The sequence below is a fragment of the Hibiscus syriacus genome, unplaced genomic scaffold, assembly GCF_006381635.1.
Source record: "Hibiscus syriacus cultivar Baekdansim isolate YM2019G1 unplaced genomic scaffold, ASM638163v2 tig00116996_pilon, whole genome shotgun sequence".
Classification (NCBI taxonomy): Eukaryota; Viridiplantae; Streptophyta; class Magnoliopsida; order Malvales; family Malvaceae; genus Hibiscus; species Hibiscus syriacus.
Window position 1 is genome coordinate 1,863,863 of NW_024063512.1, and position 14,735 is coordinate 1,878,597.

Here is a 14,735-nt window from a genome sequence, read left to right on the forward strand (position 1 = left end):
AAATGATATTTTTGCACGAAAATTCCTTCAAAATCCTCTCAACACTTCATATTTCACCTCTTTTTATATTCTTAACTCTTATACACCTATTTAAACTAATTAATATCCATTTAATACCTCTTAAACTTAAAAATCCATTCCTCCACATGAAATTCAAGAATCTCACTCAAATTCCAACATTCCAAATCTAATTCTAACATTTCGTATATCTTAATTAAGTCGATGACAAGTCAAATTCAACCTCCGATTTCAAATATGAACTCAATTTCAAAATTCCCTTCAAGAACTCATAATCTTTAATTCTTCCTACACCCTTCATCTTGTTGTTTTACAACAAATTAAGCTTTCCTTAAGCTTAATTAGCATCTAAGGAGCAAAACTAAACTTAAATTTCAACAAACAATTAGCTTATGAGAAATCTCACCTTTGTTTTGCCCTCTTCACGTATGGAGAAAGAAGAGAAGAAGAGAACTCTGGAACCTTGTGTTTTGCTTCCTTTTCTTCCACATGTAGTTAATATAAATATAAGAAATCTTAATTATTTTCCCTTGCAAATGACCATTCTATCCTTCAATTCCATCTTCCTTGCAATTTAACCCTATATCAAATTACAATAATATTCAATCATTATATTTTAATCACCAAATTCTATAGTTTTATAATTTAGTCACTAACCCGGTATTGAGGATGTTACACTTGGTTTCACAATTTGTCATGCATAAGGATCCCTCCTATGAGCTGTAATATGCAAGCTCGTGCATACATTTTAACCTATTCCTTGGAGGCGTCGTGACTCAAAGGATTGCCAGTCACCATTGACCACCCCAGAAATCTCATCCCTATCTACCAGAAGCCCCAAATGTATGAAAACATCCTCCAGTGTAATTGTGCACTCTCCACATGGAAGATAAAATGTGTGTGTCTCTGGTCTCCACCTCTCAACTAGTACAAAAATAAGGTTGGATTCAAGGTTACAGTGTCCTTCATATTTCGCTACGTAACCGAATCCAACCTCGACTAAATATTTCCAAACATGAGTAGGTATCTCTAACTTAACGTTACAAATGAATGGATCTAATATATGGTCTCTTTCCTAATTTAATAAATAGTTTACAAATTAAAATATAGACTAATACTAAAAAAAACTAAATAAATAAAGCATTCAAAATAATTAAAATAACAACACAATTTAAAATTGTTACCATATTAGTAAAATGCCTCAAGATATGATTCAACCCGCCTTTTATTTTATAACAACAAAAAGTAATAAAAAAATTAGTACAATAAAATAATAAATTATTAAATAATTCTAATATAATAGAAAATATTTTACCTTCTTAATATAAAGATTGATAATAGGAAGAATGAGAGAATTTGAGATTTGAGTGTGGTTTGAATGTTATGTTGGGTGTAGTATTTTTATAGGGAGAGGGGAGGGGGGAACGGGTGGTGATTAATGTGGGAGACGGATAGTTGGGAAAATAAAGGGAAGGTATAGATCATGTCAGAACCTTGCGAAGGCGCAGATGACGATCCGAACTTTATTATCACTGTGTCAGAAAAGGTACTAGATTAGTAATATTTGAGAAAATGTGCCTAAAAGGTAATTATTCTGTATAAGGGTGATATTTCAGTAAAAACAAATGTACCCTGCAAAAAAAATGACAGGCAAATCGGTTGAGGTTGGATTAAATCATCTGCTTCAAATATTCAACATTAAACAAACAATTGTAAGCAAAAAGATTTGGTTTACAATTTAGTGCTTGTTTTCTTGGTCAACAAACGGTATAGAAGGCAAGGTTTGTTCATAGTCAAATATATGGAGAGAATATGAATGGTTTTAAACAGATAAGATTATATATTTTATATTTGAGAAAGATTTTAAGATGAAAAATCATTTGTTTTTTTATTTGTTGCCCCTTTTTTATTATTGCTAATAAAATATAATCATCGTGTTTTCTGCTGCAATAATAAATTGGTTTGATTATGGCATGGATCTCGCTCATCAACAATTTCGTCAGTTTGCCGATAATAAGTTGGTTTAGTTAGACAAAATATTGGACTTCTTCTGTGAGGTCAGGATTCTAATCTTGACGTTAATAAATGAACTAAACCAGATTACGAGAGTTGCCTCAAATTAAACTTATGTAGTATATGATCTAAATTAATCAATTAATAAATCAAATATCAGTGATTATATAAAAAAATAAAATGTCATACCCTAATTTAGGGTCTAGTTTTAAAGTATCGAATTAAAGTTGTAACAAGGGAAATATTTAGGACCAAATTGTAAGTTTCTGAAGTTTTTGGCTAGTTTCAAAAATCTAGGAAGTTCACAGACATGGCCATGAATTTTCCTAATTTTCTGGACAGTTAATACCAATTTCCACCGGTGAAATCCCTAAAATTCCAAAATTCCCCCCCCCCAAAACAGAGAACCCGAAGCAACCCCGTCCCTAAGCCATCGACCACCATTTCGCCTTGTTCCGGCCGTCGTTGTCGTGCTCCGTTGCCATCAATAGATCTAGCATCATCCGACGATTCAACCCCGACCTCCCCTGACCCCGTATGCTTTCCGAAACACATTGATAACTGGTAAATGCATAAATGGAAATAATTGCTCCATGAAGTGTATTTAATTATCATTGGATTCAAATTGAATTAGGAATAAAGGCGGAACATTATATAAGACTCAAACGGTTCGTAAAAGAAATTGGTAGACCAATCGGAAACAAATCTAAGTTCAGTGATTTAATCAGTAAATCAATCAATCTCGGGACTTGTAAATTCTAATAAATATCGTTAAAGGTTAAATGTCAGAAATACTTGGATAAGAAAGTATGAAAATGCTAGTATGATATGAAAAATAAGGATTTTCCTATAAAGTGAAAATAATCATGTTAATCGATCATGATCCTTGAGATAGTAAAAGACTTAAATTTTCTAATTTCCTGAGTGAACACCCGGAGGCTAAATTATCGAAAGTATCTAACACTTCTGAATTTCTCGAAATGAAAAAGTTGAATTGAATGGAAGTATTGTACATATTCGAATTATTAAAATGATAGAATTACTCTGAAAACTCCTAAGTGATCGTGATAAACTTGAATACTAATTGTTTTAAGTACCCCAATGACATTGAATTAAGCGAATAACTTGGATAAGTCTGGAAACACTGATGATCTTATACGTTGTATCGTCCATAAGGGTTTTGAACCAGGAATCAAGTACGTCGATATTTCCTAATATCGTTGCAATGTTGAAATAAGATGAAGACCATTGGAATATTTGTTCGTATCCCTAAGATCCATTCAGCGATGATTCTGAATATGATCAATTTGACAAGAGTTGTTAGTATTAAAGAGTGAATACCCTTGAAGTGCAACGATTTGACTGGTTGACATATATTAATGATGGGATTTGTTCAGTTCGAGCTATCATGATATCCCGATAGATCGACACAAATCTCAAATGCCCTGAATCTTTGTTTCTCCCTTATTAGCTAAAATCACTAAGAATTCTTCATGAACCTAATGCCCAAAATGCCTCTGATTTCCTGGATAATGGAATGACTCCTTTCATATCTGAAAAAAACAAGTAACTCTGACGTAAAGGATTTTGAATACCTTTTTGATTACATAGTGCCTCTGAAAAATATCTAAATACTATATGATTCTGTTAAACCACGTTCTGAATAATTAATGAATCTATTATCTATCAAACCCTTTTATGGAGATCTCATTTCTGAATTTAATTAGTTTACAAAAGTTTCATGGCTCCCTATCTGATAAATACCAATCACCTTCAAAAAATAATTGGATCCTCTAGTGTATTCCCTATGTGTTATATGATTTGTTTTATCTGTTCTGAAATATGTTTTACTGAGATTTTTGAGTTACTGAAGTGTTAAATCTGCCTGTCTAATTCCTGATCTCTGGATACCATTTCTACTAAATTGATATGTCTGAACTCTGATTTCCTGCTACCAATGGTTACTGTCTGAAAATGTTTTCATCGGGGTACTCTGGGATCTGGTATGAAATCTCTGTAGGTTCAACTCGGTCAAATTGGTAATTCCTTAGATAAGTTCATATCAATCGAGCTAGTAATTCCTTATGGACCTAAGGCGACTTTGGGTGGGTTCCTAGGCCTAATGGGCCTAGTAGTAAGACCTAATGGACCCTAAGGCACTCCCTTAGGGTGGCTCATCTACTGTGTGCATTGGGTAAGTCCTTATGGGCCTGAGGGCACTCCCTTCAGGTGGGCACCTATGCTTCGACTAGGGTAAGACCTTATGGACCCAAGGTACTCTCTTAGGTTGACACCTACACCCTTTGGGCCTAGGGTAAGTAATTATGGATGCAGTTATGGGGAACTGCATATTGGCGTTCGGTTGGAGGGTTTTACTATGGTTTTTAAAAATACGTTTTAAAATGCTACTGTTTTAAAAATATATATGTACATTTTCATTGGTTTTGTGGGAACACACTAGACACTCTATTCTGATCTCATGAACCTAGTCCTCCGAACATTTACTCTGAACTGGAAGCTTCCTGTCTTTTGCTACCTGAGATATTAGTGGGACCTCAGCTCAGCATAAAAATATGTAGATGTCTGAATCAATAAGGAAAATTATGTTTATCTATTATCTGCATGTCCTTCAACATCACTTGGTAGTTCTGTATTACTAAGCTTTCCAATGCTCACTCTGTTACTCACTATTTCAGGTTAAAATGATTGAACTAGTGCAACTATCGACATCAATAAAGGAGTTCCACCGGCGTTACTTGCGGAGTACGGTGCATGTGTGTAGGAGCATGTAGGTGGTATTCTGTTTTTATATTCGAGTCTGAAACATGTATGATTTTACTTTTGTTGTAGTATATGAATGATTTTCTGAACTTGTATTTTAATTACAATTTGTTTTATGATTTTACACATTTTAAAAGAAATTTTAAATTTTTCCGGGATTTTTACTGTTGGTCGCTCCGGTGGCCCTAATGTGAGACCTCGGATCGGATCACCCGCATCGATCTGTGAATGTTACAGAAAAGGAATTTCGTCAGTTTAAGTATTACGTTTTAGTCATTGCATTTTACAAATATACATAAGTTGATACAATACATGGAGCTCGAATGTCTTTATATTTAGGAGTAAGTAGTGAATTTAGAAAAAAAATTGAGGGTGAATATATATATATATATATATATATATATATATATATATATATATATATATATATATTAATAAAAGAATATTCATATAAAGTGGATACAAATAACTATCATGATGGGTACATATCTATCATGAAGAAGCCTTGCATCCGCCATTGTTTAGAGCCAACCGTCTATTAAAATAAAGAAAATAAAAAAAAAGTGAATATTTTCATTCACCAAAGTTAACTGAAATCCATATACAACTTATAGACTTTATGTACATGCCAAAACTAAAAGCCCATTAAACAGAATTCTAACTTGAGAATCAACCTATTTTATCCTCCAAGTTAAAGTGAGTTTGACTCGATGCAGATTTCGTCAATGCTCTTGTATATGATATTTTACATTTGCTTGGAAAATAAATCCTAATGTAAACATACATCAATGATTAGTGGTGCTCATATGATTTCATTCATACCCCTTATATTATGTTAATTCACGACTCCGATGGATGCAATATACACTAAATGCATGGTTTGCAACATCATGAATGACAATATCACTTATAATATAAACCATATTTATTTATAATATATAAAAAAATGAATTTATAAAAGCTTTTAAATGGATAGAAAAGTTTTATTTTTCATTATTATATACAAAAAATTTAAAAATATGCACGTTATCTCTAATTATTTGTTTTGTTCGTGGGTAGATTTGAGAAGCTCATGGAGTGGTTGAATATAAATTTATTACTTTGGATATGAGGTTTTTAAGTATTTAAATATAAATTTTTAAACATATATTTACTGAGTGATTGAATATAAATTTACTATTTTTGTGTTGTTATTGTCACCCGACTTGTTCTCGCACATTGTGTGGTAATTTATTTGATATGGATAAAATTCGTATATTTTTTTCATGTTCTTTCCTTTACGGTATTAATTTTTGTTTTTGGTGATATTTGGGGGTAAAAAACAAAAACTAGTTAGCTTGTATGAGAGAGGGGTAGCTAGTGGTTGGAAACCGGACCCCATAGCTTTCTCTGTTTAGGTGAAGATGTATGGTGAAGCTAGAGACTATGATGGTATTAGGTATGTTTTGGAAGATGTCTGAGGTCAGTGTTGAGCTCAATGTAACTCGTTTGATTCAGAGCTTGGGGAAGGCCGGAAGAAACGATGAGCTGGTGAGGGTAATTTTCTGTATCAATTAAACAAGGAATCAAACCAGATGATAGGCTCTGCAGATGCCTGTTGCCCATCGTGTAGCGGTGCGAGAGCAGGGAGAACGTGGATTAGGAGTATTTTCTGTATTAGTTGCAAATGTTATAAATGTTTTCCCTGTCAATTACGATCGATATAAACTGCGGAAAAGTGCTAAAACCTCAAGAACAGCCGGCACATTGCGTTGCAGTTGCTACATGTGCTTGTTCCTCTGTTCTCCATTAAGGCCAGGACAATTGTTTGCATACGCAGAAGATTTTCAATCCTTGGATGCTTGATCATCTGTAATTTTACTTTATGCCGGGAGCTGATTATCAGCAGTACCATATGTTCTGAATTAAGGCTGCAACAATAGTTTTTATGACCAGAAAAAGGACTTGAAACCACAATGTCGGAAATCGAACTTCAAAAGTACAGATGCCAAACTTTGGACGAGAAAATGCTCGAAGTTCAGTAACTATATCTGATATTTGTATCCCCCACCAAATTACATAAACTATTTTCACTTTGTAGTCTTTTGGGCTCTAAAAAAGGAGGAAGGCACCTTGATTTCAACAACCCTCCCAACTATGCAAAATCCCCTAAGAAAGCAAGTTTTTAAAGGGAAAAAAATAAACTGAGAAACAAAAAGACCTCTTTCTTTTCAGTCCCTGAGGTAACCCTATTTCCAGATGTCCCCTCTTTTTTCTTCAAGATCTGCTCAACTCCTGATGACTACCAAGCATTAGACTTTGTTTAGTTTCATGTGGATTTCCTACTACCAATTGTAAGCTTATGGTGTAAGACCCCTAAAAAAGAGCACCGATTCCTAATGCTCGCAATGAACTCGACTTCTGAGCCAATTGTACCATAGAAGTTGCTTGTTGTGAGCCCGGAAGGTGAAGAGTTTCATACGTACTTTCCAGATGACTTCCAAATTCTTCCCTCCAACGATATCACCATCACAGTAACATCATCATGGTACTTTCTTCGATCTCCTGTAGGGATGTCTAGTAATTCATGGAAATCCATGCCTGCAGAAACCAAAATCAAGATACAATTCAATTCAGGAAAAATATATTGGAACAGTAGAAATATAAAGTGCAAATCTTATATGTCAATCAAACATTATTTATAAAAAGAGTAAAAAGGTCTTCATGTTTATGAAATCTCTCTTAATCTTAACAGCTAAACCTACATTTTTTTCTTTTAGAAACTAAAAAGTTTAATCCGAATTGAAAAGCCAGCTTTTCAGCTTTGTATACTAGTGAAAAGTTTAAATTAGAGGTTTCCGACCTTCAAAGCTACCTAGATAGTAGAAATAGTATTGAAAAGAATAATATGCCATTGAAGATTATGTTTGCTAAACGCCTCAATATAAATAATTGGCTAAACAGAGGGACTGAAGAGAAACTCTACTACTTAAAGCAAAAGCCACACGTAACCGCATTATGTAGGGCAACAGCAGAAATAGACTAGTTAAACAGATCCCATCTAAGTGAAAATTCATCCCCATGTGGCGATCCACCAACTGTCAATAAGTTCTCGTTCAATCTTAGAACTACTTCACATCATATACAAGGGAGTAGGGATAAGAAGCAAATTACAGAAAGAATGTTTACCGGCTTTCTTGGCAGCATGCATAAGAACCTCTTCTATAAGGTGTTGTGCAGGGTCTCCATCAGGGAACTGCTCCATGAAACTCTCAACAAGAGAAACCACTTCCTGATTGCTCAGGTACTGATATAATCCATCAGATGAAAGGATCAAAAATTGATCCCTTGGGCAAAGTCTATGATGACGAAGAGAAGGCAAGCAGGATAAATATGGTGCTGTACCAATGTACTCATTCCGAAACATCTCCAATAAAGCATCATTCAACTTGGGCTGCAAAAAGTTGGGACCATGTTATTGCCTAAGCTGGCTATAATCCTTAAATATTTAACATAATATGACATGTGAAACAAGTATGTTTTCTCCTCTCCCCTAAGCCCCCCTCCCTCCCTCCCATCCAAAAAAAAACATGTATAACTTGCATGTGACATTTTAAAACAATTACATTAAAATGTTGGATAACTGAACCCTTTTTCTTTTGGTCTGAAAGAAAAAATATTTTTCCCCAGAGTAAAGGCAAGTAAATTTGTACTCTTCTAGCCTTCAGGTTTTCCTTTATAGCTTATTCACAGTGACTAATTCATACGCCAAACACAATCTATCATAGATAAGATTTAACTCTTTAATAGTGAAAAGGCACGTGAAAGAACCTTTTTCAGAAATCCTGCACCAAATGCTCTGGTTACTTTAAGTCGACCTTTCAGTCGGTCATTGACAAAGCACTGGCTGTCATCTGGATGCTCATTCTTGATTCTTATGACTTCCTGCACAAATTAAAAGTCAAATTCAGAAAATGCAACAAAGAAATTAGAACTAAATATAGTTTCAACAGATAATCTTTTTTTTTAATGTCTGAAACAACAATAACCAAAGAAGCTGCAATTTGACTGAGTAAGCAATATTATCATTCATTATTAGACGTGAACATTCAAGCAATATTATTATACATCATAAGATGTCATCATTACAAGAGGAAGACCTCTTCAACCCAAAATAACTATAATATTAATCCAAATTTTTAGAAGATCTGCATTCACAACATTGCCTATTCCAAAGATTTCAATGCTTAGTAATTTTCCATACAATCCTAGAAGATTTAGATCCATCTCTTGCCAGATCAGGTATACTATAAAGTATAGATATTTCCAGTTTTTTCTTCTAACCAAAATGCTAAGTAAATTCCAATCATTCTTGAAACAATTGAAAAAGTTCCAATTCCAACAACCTATAAGACCCTTTCTAAACTGTGTTTTTAAAGCTCATCTCCCAACAGATCCTCCCATTTCACCAAGACACTAAAGGAACAAATAGACTACATTAATGGCAAACTACAACCAATATACAACACATTCTATCAGATTTTCAACTTCTAAATGCCGCAACACAATCTCAATGCCATAGTTTGGAGTTAATTCACCATGTTTGCACTCGATACATACTTGCCAAGTAACGATAACAAAGGAATCAAATCAAAACATGTGCTTGATACCGACTCGATACAAGCCACCGGACTGAAGACTCACAAAGCCCAGAATGGTTTTCTAACTACATTTGCATTGGAGTTATTATTTAGGGAATCTTCACTGCTTTCCTCGGAATCATCATCATCGTCCAAGAAGATTTAACTGTGTTAAAACTTCAACAGATTTAACTAAAAAGTTTTAATATGCAATATAAAAGTTCTAAAAAGCAGTATAAATGACTTCTACAAGATTTAAAAGACTTGTCTAAGATCTGCTGTCCTTTTGTTAGATCAATTTCCTGGAAGCAAACGATGATGGATAATGTATTGTCTTAAAGGATGAGACAAGAGATGTTTTACAAAATGCATGAACTGCATAAGAATTAATCCAAAGAGTTCCTCTCTAAATGCAAATTCAACACACACTGATACTGCACGGGTCGTTCCAGAGCAAGAACCTCATCTGCTTAATATTATACTTAATTCTTTCACTTGCAGATCAAAATCACGAGAGAAAATAGAATTTGAAATACTTCAAATATGTAAGCAATGACAAAATAAAATGGCTAAAGGCATAACTGAGGCAGATGGAACTACATGTCTAATGCGTTCAGAGGAAACCTATAGCATGGCCAAAGGAACAACAATCTATGCAGAACATTCCAGTAAGTCATTAAACCTTTCAGTGGAACTCTAAAGTAAAAATAAAAGTTGGCAGCCTAGGAGTTGTAACTATTATTTTCCTAATGATCCAAATAGGAATCAGACAAGAAGCAAAATTTAAGTCAAAAAAAATCCAATCATATACAACTCAGGAGATTGATGCCAGCATAAGAAAAGAACATTGTCAAGCAACACAATTATATTAAGATTTTAAGCACTCAAAGATGATGGCAGAAAAAAAAACGCACTCAAAATTTCAATATTCAGAACATACTTCTTCAATGCTGGTACTATGATCAGTTGACAGCTGCAATGCGGTCAACCTCATGGACTGAGCAGGTGCCTCATTCACTGTCTTAGCTACCTTTTCACCTGGTGCCAAAGTCTCCTCCACTATACCCTCCATGCTTGATCCATTTTCCACATGCTTTCTCCCCTCCATACTGGAACCAACATCTTCTGGTTCATACTGTGAAACAATTGCCCTACTATCCCCCATTCATCACATACACATCCCATCCTCATCAAAACAACTAATAAACATGAACCCATCAACGCAAGCTCTGGATTTGTATCAAGCACCTTATCTGTCATATCCAAATATGCTAACTCAGTCATTTCTAGGGCCCTGGACAAAGCCCCCAAAACCAATTCAGGATCAACCGGACCTTCTTTCCTTTTCCTCCCAGTCTTTTGAACCCTCTCCTCCACTCTATTATCTAACTCCTCAACCTTCTCCTTCTCTTCTAACCGAAACCTCCATGGAAACAATGAACTCCCCGAGCCCTCTCTATGCTTTGACAACCCCTGCCTCAATTTTGACAGCAACAGCCACCTACTCACTGCAGACCCCTCTTTACTTACAGTAATTGCATCATCTACCGAAAAAGCAAACCTATCAGACCCTGAGAGATCCAACCCATCTTCCGGGTCATCCTCAGCTAGAAACTCCCATAATCTCCTCCTCCTAATCTCAGTCCCCTCCGGTTCAAATGTTACTCTCCTGACCCTCTCTTGTACCAGTCCTCTCGATTCACTCTCCCCAATTAAACCCTGCCCTGCACTCTCAACCTCCTCAATAGAGTTGTTCTGATTCTCAGTTTCACTATCAGTTTTATTTAAACTACCTGTAGCTATTAAAATGTTGGGTTGGTTAGTTTTATTTTCGGCTTCGTTTTCTTTTTCTTTTTCATTTTCGGTTTTATTTTCAGAATCTTCATCAAGTTCCCAAAAAAGACCATGGAGTTCATGGAAAACAGCTCGATAGAGATTACCCATCAAGAATTCGGGTGCGTCCGGCCCATTAAAACCATCGTAAATCCCAACGAACAACCACCCTTGCTCCTCCGAAACTACGACGTGAACCCGATCCTCCCCGGCCTTTCCCAATGCCCACTGCAGATCCCCACCGGTCTTCTCCTCCGCCGCTGATGACGCCCCCGTGACCCCGGAATTCTCCCTTTTCCCTACGAAATTCAACACAGGAACCACCCAAGGCCGCTTCTTCTCGGAGAAATTTCTCAAGATCCCCGAAATGCTCTTCTTCCTCTTCTTCTTGACATAAATACCACCCAACGGTGCCGAGAAATGTACTCCACCTTCAGGACCCGAGTTAGCCTCCAGTGGACCAGAAACCGCCCCGCGCTCTATCGGACCCGACATGAAGAACCCACCCCGTTCGACCGGTTCATGAGCCCCGCCTCGCGGTACCGGCTGCAGTGGCAAGGCACAAAACGACGACGTGCTCTCGAAGCCATTCCCACTAACGATACTGCTCTTCACGCCGTAACCGAGGGTGTTCTCAGTGGCTTCGTCGTAAATGTTGTCAAGTTGGAGGACAGTTCTGGGAGTGGACGTATTAGCACTCACGGAGGCTCCGGATATGGCCTTGAACAGTGTTTCGGTACCGGTTCGGGTTTTCGGGTCATTAGAGGGAGAGAAACGCAGGGAGTGCGAAGGAGAGACGAAACGATCGGAAGGAGTCGGGGAGAGGAAACGATTGGAAGATCGAACATAACAAAAGGAGTGGCCCAGGGTCTCATCCAAGGGCTCCGACGCAGTAAAGATCAGGTCGGCCTGATTCTCCGGTGGCCGATTGGACCGTTCAGTGACCGGACTGAAGCAAGGGCAGAGCGTAGAAACTCCACTTCCCATCACATTTGATTCATTCCCCTCCCTTCCCCTCCTTTTCAACAAAAAAAAAATTGTTTATCCTCAAACAAGAAGGAAAAATAAAGAGTTTCTAAAAATGAAAAAATATATAGAAACAGAGAGAGAGCTGCTGCTGTTTTGCTGCTTCTCTTTTTTCAGTTTTTGCTTCAGAGCGAAAGAGAAAACCAAAACAGCAAATATATGAATTTTGAATCTGTTTTTTTCTTTCTTCTTTTATAATTTAAACTACCTGAGTGGACTTTTATCTTTGAAATTTCTCTCCTTTTATTATTATTATTATTTTATTTCTGAGCTGACTCCTCCATGCGGCAACTGAGGGGAAAAGGGTCCACCCACGACGCCATGTAGGCAGGACAACGGAGTCCACAAGGATTGCCAGATGTGCTAGTGGGCTCCACATACGAAGGGTTATTTTTGTTTTGGCGGTTCTTAGGTGAAAAAAATACTATTTAGAAAAATGAGGGAAGGCGTACTTAAAGGGGAAGGGGGTGGGGGGTAGAGGGGACGGCTCATGGCTTTAAGGTACGGGAAGGAAACCGAGGTCGACATTTCTAGGGATACTTTTGTCCGTTTCGTTGTTTGCTCAAAATAGCCCTTGTTTGGGGCTCCCTTCACCGTTTGGCCCCAAAACCCCCCCCCCCCCTCACCCACATACTCAATTCACTCTTTTGCCCTTTCCCACTTTCAATCGTTTTTATTTTCTTTCCTTACTATTTACATGCAACCTCAAGTCAAGACCTTACTTATTTCCTATAATAGCTAGATTCGGTTCCACATTTAAATTGGGAAATTCATATTTAAATTAAGAAAAGTAATTTCATGGACATGGATCTGCATTTTCTTTGTTTGTTACCACAAATTTAAAATGAAGAAATTAGTAATTTTTCGATTGATTTATGAGAATTTATCTTTCTGATAAGTAATTTATTGATTCATGAGAATCTATGTATTCGTAACGTAAATTGTTGGTTTGTGACTTGTGAGAGTTTGTCTATCTGTAAAGTAATTTGTTGATTTGTGAGAATCTGTCAATTTATGATATTTTTTGTCTTGATTTAAGTAAATGTATATAACGTTTCAGAAAAGAAATTTGATTTTAAAATTTTGAACATCTTTTTAAGTTTTCATGAATAAGGTTTTTTTGCAGATAATTACAAGTGATTCGTATTTAACATGTATTGAAAAGTTAAATAAACTCACACAACGAATAAATTCTTGATGTATTAACTTTTTTTATATGTAATATTTATGAATTTCAAAATGATTAATTTTCGAGAAGATGAAGATATCACTATACCTCTTAAATCATGTTTAGTATTTTGTTTTTGTTGTAGCAAATTTGAATAAAAATATATATATTTTTTTTAATTGATTTCTAAGAATTATTTTTTCATCTGTAAAGTAATTTATTGATTTGTAAGAATCTAATTATCTGAAAAGTAATTTGTTGATGTGTGAGAATCTATCAATCTATCTCACTTTTTTCGTGATTTAAGTAAATACAAAGAACGTTTTAAAATAGAAAATTAATTTTAAAATTTTGAACGTCTTTTTAAGTTTTCATGAATAAGTCTCTTTGAAGATGATTGCACGTGTTTTTTTATTTAACATTTATTGAAAAATTAAATAAACTCTACAGTGAATGGATTCTTCAACTTTTCTTATATGTAACGTTTGTGAGTTTCAAAAGGATTAGCGTTCATGAAGATGAAGATATCACTTTACCTCTTAAATCATGTTTACGATTTGTTTTTGTTGCAACAAATTTGAATAAATAAATAAATTTTTATTGATTTTTTAGAATTTGATTATCTGTCAAGTAATTTGTTAATTACTAATTATCTGTCTATATGTAAAGTAATTTGTTGATATGTGAGAATCTGTCAATCTATTACATTTTCATCATGATTTAAGTAAATGCATAGAACGTTTAAGAACAAAAATAATAATTTTAAAATTTTGAGCACCTTTTTTAAGTTTTTATGAATAAGTCTCTTTATAGATGATTACACGTATTTTGTATTTAACGTTTATTGAAAAATTAAATAAACTCAACAGCGAACAAATTCTTCATTTATTAATTTTTCTTATATATAAGGGTTACGAACTTCAAAAGGATTAATCTTCACTTCACCTTTTAGACCATATTTAATATTTTCTTACAACAAATTTAATAAAGAAACATATTAATTTGAATGAATAAACTTATTAATGTTGTTATCATGGAGATCTATTTGTAAAGTAATATGTGGATTTATGAGAATCTAACAGTCTATAACTCTTTTTTTGTTGATTTGTATAAATGCTTGAAACATTTCAAAATGAAGAGTTAATTTTAAACATATTTTTGGTTTTAATGAGTAAGTCTCTTTGCAAATAATTTGTATTTAATATTGTTAACTTTAATTGAAAATTTAAATAAATTTGACAACGAATGAATTCATTATTTGTTATTAATTATTACAC

The 14,735-nt window shown here is 34.9% G+C and overlaps 1 pseudogene; it reads right to left on the bottom strand.

Annotated features, from left to right (window-relative positions):
• Positions 1-6,795: 6,795 nt before the first annotated feature.
• Positions 6,796-12,266, bottom strand: LOC120193745 (annotated as a pseudogene).
• Positions 12,267-14,735: the final 2,469 nt, after the last annotated feature.